The following is a 6,004-nucleotide window of genomic DNA, read 5'->3' on the forward strand; positions in this document are numbered from 1 at the left end:
ACATTGATTAATTCACCCTTTTTATATAAACCGGATTTCTTCAGTGCACAAGAAAATGAAGGAACCATGAGTGGGCACGCATTTCGAGGAAATAATTTTTAATTATTTTTTTATGCAGGTGGAACCATGAATTTTGCAAGAGGGCTGAATTTTCACTTTGTCAGAATTTGACAAATTTTATATGGATTCAACACCTCTCGTCGCCATGAATGCAATGGAGTTTTTCATTTCTCCATCAGAGTTCTACATTTTTCGGACATTTTCAGTATGAGGGTGCAACCATGATTGCTGCAAAAACAAGGAGCGAAACCATGAGCCTTGAAATTTTCTTGAGGAGGTAATTTTTCTCCATGTTGGAATATAGTCAAGTTTATATTCATTTTTCATGATTTTCCGCAGGGATCACAATGGAAAGATCAGATTCGCCTTTGGAGTTGCAGATTTCCATTCCATCCATGGAGCAGGATATTTGAGGAATCTAGGGGAATCTAAAAGATTCGATGAACCTAGATTCTCAACTTTTCAGAATTCAGATTTTGGACAGTCGGTTTTGCACTATTCGACGCCACAAATCTGATGGTGCTTTCAGATTTTTCATTCTCTAATTCTATTCTTCATCCATTTTTCAAAGTGGAATGCAGGTGTCAACATCCATGTGTGAGCAATCATGCGATTTATGTCGTGAGATCGATGGTCCGAGTAGCTTTAGTAGTTTGACATCCACTTCTTCAGATGGCCCTTGGTTGTGAGGTATATAATGTGTTCATGTACTTCTTCTTTATGCATTGTGCTGCATAGATCCTTGATTGATGTTGATGTAGGATCTTGTTTATTACATGTTCTCATGCTTTCTTTCTTGATGTGATGCAGAATCATCTATCTGATGTACTTACTATCATGATTTGTCATATTGTGTTCTGAGATCCCTTTGTTGAATGTTGTTGGGATACACTTGTTGTCATCATGCATGTTTTTGCATTGAGATCCCTTTTATGCCATGTTGGCGGGATGCTCATCATGCATGAGTTTTGTGTCATACTAATCATAGTCTTTTGACTGAGAGTTCCTATAGTGTAACATCTCTTAGAGCCACTCCTACGTGAGAGCATTTTCCTTGTATGATCGCGACATCATCTCTTGCGTACATCATCAATATTGATAGCACTTAATGCAGTAGCCTACACCATCTTGACACTAGGGCCCAGAGACGTAGTCCCTCCTGGACGAACTTCGTTATCAACAACTTATGTTTTTTATGTTGCTGATGATTGACATGTTCCTCTTCTTTACAAAATGTAGAAGTATTCATTAATGTTCTTTTAAAAATGCAATTTAACACATCATGAAAGTAAAAGGTCTTGGAAGGGTCCTTCATCACACCCGGACCTGGATCAAGTGGTATCAGAGCGGTCTTTACGTTGATGTGAATTGCAACGTGAAAAATGGATCGTGTAGCGACAGAGGATGAAATAGCGATGTACGAGACCATGCTCAACATTTCCAAAAGAGTGGAAATCATGTATGAAGATCTACAGAAAGGGACAGAGGAAAAGGAGTGGTTGCAGCTTTAGTTGCGAGCCACGGAAGAGGCCCTGGAAGAACTAAAGCACAACAACCAAAATCTTCAAATAGATAACGTTGAATTGAAGATGCATCTACATGAAGAGAAAGAAGAGAAACATAGTTTGCTACGACAGCTACAAGCAAAGGACGAGGCCTTGGAAAAGTTGCAGCGAGACCCATGTGAGGTAAAAAGTAGTTGTCCATCTTCATGTATGTTTCCTAATGATGATTTCGCTATTTTTGAAAATCATATCACGGGAATTGGATCCAAAATGTTGAATAAAATGGGGTATGAAGGAAAAGGCTTGTGCTTTAATGCCCAAGGCATTGTCAACCCCATCAAAGTAGAGGAATTACCGTGTCGAAGAGGACTTGGGTATGTCAAAAAAGAAGTTATGGAATATGCCATGATAGTTAGCGAACCACCAACAACGGATGATGAGAAACCCTCATCAGTTCTTTTCAAATCGAAAAAGGAGGTAAAAGACGTTGATTTCCTTTTAGTTTTGTCTTCACATAGTATGCTTTCTGTTGGATATTTGGAGATCCCAATTACAGGGACAAACATGAGGCTCCTTACCAGGATGAGGCATAAGGAGGAAAAAGAACTTGGTGTTAATAACCAATGCATAACTCAACCATTGGAGGTTGTGCAAAGATTTTAATTTGCAGGCTCGAGATACACCAAAGGAGAATGCTCGAAGGTGTCAGATTTGTCCAAGACATCATCAAAATGGTCAAGGAAAGAGAATGATGGGAAAACATCCCCATCATCCCATGGAAATTTCCATTATAGGGAAAGAGCTGAGGCAAGCCCTCACCGCCATACTTATGCTATAGATGGAAAGGAAAGGTATAACCACTCTCAACATTCAAATGTTCATTTCAGTTATGATCATGTTGTTAATGATGAATGAAGAACATGGCATCGAAAAACATGTACCTTTTGTGGATTACATAACCATACATTTTCTAAGTGCTGGAAAAGAATGGTAGCACACAAAAGGATAAGGCGTGAAATAGCCTCTCAACAGCATGTAAAGAAACAGGTTAAACAAATTTGGAGGAAGAAGATGTATTGCAGTCATTGCGACAAAAATAGCCATCAAAGAGCCACTTGTGGGAGGCCCTATCCAGAGCAGTACCTTAAAGACAAAGCGTCAGTGCGTGAACTAGGTGAAACAGTTGTTTGACAAGCAAAACTGTCACCAGGAGGAGACCCATTCACATTGATAAGTGAAAAATGGTTTCTAGAAATGTCGTCATTTCATGGTCATGATTTTGTAAATCATTTGTCGCATTTTAAAATATAAAAGTGATGATGTGTTTTCCATCACTTGTTTAGCAATAATGATGTCTGGTCTTATTTGGTGTTGCATGTTAAACTGTGAAAGTGATGTTATGTTTCCATCACTTGTCAAAACAATAGTGTTTGGTCTTATTTTTGTAAATCATGTGTTGTAGTGATGATGTGTTTTCATCACTTGTTGAAGCAATAATGATAGGTTGGCCTTGTTGTCGTAGCTGAGGTCTTGCATCCATCTTGATGTAAACTTGACCACCGAGTATGTGTTATAAACTCGTGGCAAGTGTGAGAGACTTGGGTTGTTAGTTATCAGTTAAGATAAACATGTAATTTGCAAATAATGTACTATAGGTTGCAGGTGTCATCTCATCACTTAAGGCTCCGAAGAACAAAGGTGAAGGAAATGGAAGCAAGACCTTTTCAGGACGCCTGTGATGCAGATATGGTATAAAGAAGTTGCAGATTATTTTTCATGCTTTTGGAGGACCAAAAGCTCCTCAGTGGGAAGGATTGATCCAGGTGGCTCTAGAGACACACACAGGACAAGGAGAACTCAGGAAAAATAAAAAATCAAAGTGATCAGAATGCTTTCGAACAAGGACCAGATTGTAGATCTCATTGTCCTGATCGCGGTAGTGTGAATGATTCATCAAATCGAGTCCGTATGCGAAAGTTAGAAGCAGTCAACGTTGGGTTGAATTTTTTATGACTGGGCAAGCTTAAGGGCCACAATTTGGACTTTTTCTGGCCATCGTATTCTGGCCAACTTCGGCCAAATTCCGGCTGAAATTGTGGGGTTGTTAAAATCACTCCTACGACTAAAAATTTGAATTTTGTAAAAATGGATATTTTGTTATTAAGAACAAAAATATAATAAAAAAAGGGGGTGGGGGCCACCAACCCCACCACCCCCAACTATGCTATACGTATCAAAATTGGTGAGGCCAGCCGGAGTTGAACCCGCCCGGCCACGTGGGCCGGCCCACTGGGTGGCCTCATCAATCATAACCAAAAACCTTAATATAGAATGTACACCTCATCACACTCCATTAACACAAAGTGAAAAAATGAAGGAGGGTACGGGGGTGGGCTGGCCAAGGCTGGCCCAGCCACCCAATTTTTTTTATAAAAAACAAAATTTTGTGTAAAAAAGGAGGAGGCGAGGTTTGACCACCCGAACTCCTCCCTGTTAAACCAGATCTTAACCAACTACACTAACCGGTTAACATTGATTAATCCGCCCAAATTTTTTATATAAACCGGATTTCTTCAGTGCACAGGTAGATGGAGGAACTAGGAGCGGGTATGCATTTCGAGGCAGTAATTTTTAATTATTTTTTTATGCAGGTGGACCCATGAATTTTGCAGGAAGGCTGAATTTTCACTTTGTCACAATTTGACAAATTTTATCTGGATTCAACACCTTTGGTCGCCACGAATGCAGTGGCACTGTCCGTTTCTCCATTAGATTTGTACATTTTTCGGCCATTTTCAGTATGAGGGTGGAACCATGATTGCTGCAAAAATAGGGAGCATAACTATTATCTCTCTAGGAAACTCTCCTAGGTTGCAGCTCGGAGATGCCTGGTAACATATAATTTTCAATCTTGTTCTTTGAACTATTGGAATGAATGATGGTTTGGATCAAGCCAGATAACCATTTCAACTCTATTCTCACTCAAGACATGCATGAACACCCTCAACAATACAAGGCTTTAGACTACTAATGCTCAATAGTTTATAGATTCAATGGATAGATGGAGAATATTGACAGTACCAGCAGATGCATACATAAACATATATGAATGGCCAGCGACAGGAAGCAAATGAAATTTTCAAGTCTAGTTTATCAATACAAAGATGAGATGACAGTTATCTGGCATTAGACACAACAGAAAACATGAATATCCTATTCATGTGCAAACATAGAACAACAGAGAAACTGGAATTAAACATGTAACAACAAAAGAAGCTTATATTGTTAGAATGAAGATGAGAAGCTTGAAGGAATAGAGTAGTAATAATCTCTAGAAGTTGAACCTCTATTACATTTTGCTTTCAGATATTTATAGCACTTTACAATGCTCTCAAGCCTTCTTAGGCTCGAAAGGTCTTAATCTATCCTTATGTCTCTTCAACAACTTTGATGCCCTGACTCGGCAAGCATGGCTCAGAGGTTCCTTCTTCTCACAGCAGAATAACCTCATTATGGTATTTTTTAGTGCTGGCAGGGAGCTCTCTCGTGCCAAAGATACTCCATGATGTTTGTTTTGATGAGCTGCACTAGGCTATTGATGCTCCATGATCATTTCTTATTGTGGATGTGTTGCATTGTGGCCCTTTTTATTCTCTTTCCAGCTTTCTGTCTCTGTCTTGAAATGGCTATTCAAGCCTTTTTTTCCCTTTAACATGTTTAATAATGATCGTTTTCTGTTTTACACAAAAAACACTGCAATATTGTAAAATCCCGCCAATATCTGTTCCTTTCGGACTTCAAAAGTCCTTAAACATGACATATATATCTATCAGGTCTACCCTTTGGGTCATTTTCGCCTATTGCAAGTGGCCTAGCCCTGTGTTTCCCTTTGTATTGTGAAATACTTAAAAACATGAGAAATACACTAAAATATGGCTTCTTATGGACTTCAAATTTTATAGATTTCATTTTCGAACCCTTTAGGGTCTGGGACTCATCACAATCAGCACTGCCAAGCTTCCCTTTGTATTTCATTATATAACGAAAATAAATGAAAATACATTAAAAACGGCCTTCCCGCGGACTTGAAATATATGCATTTCCCTTCCCGAATCTTATCACATATCGCAAATCCTTGGCTCCCTGTGTCTTTCGCTAAATAACAAAAAGCATTGAAAATGCATTAAAACTGGACTTCTCACAGACTTGAAATATTATGTATTTCATATTTATAATGCCATCGGGTCTGGCTTATCGGGTCGCCCATATGGATGTGTAAAGGCTCTGCCCCTTGGTGTTGCTCTGTTGCGATATAGCGATGCGATCTGATCGCAATCGCTTATCGCTTATGCCCAGGGCCCATGTGCTGGTGCTCTTTGTTTTTTCTGACTGCGATATCGTGATGCGATGTGGGCCATCGATCTGCGTGCTTGATTGAT

Source organism: Pinus tabuliformis, chromosome 1_2 (assembly GCF_031772625.1).
Source record: "Pinus tabuliformis cultivar Carrire ecotype Pingquan chromosome 1_2, CPIR1, whole genome shotgun sequence".
Taxonomy (NCBI): domain Eukaryota; kingdom Viridiplantae; phylum Streptophyta; class Pinopsida; order Pinales; family Pinaceae; genus Pinus; species Pinus tabuliformis.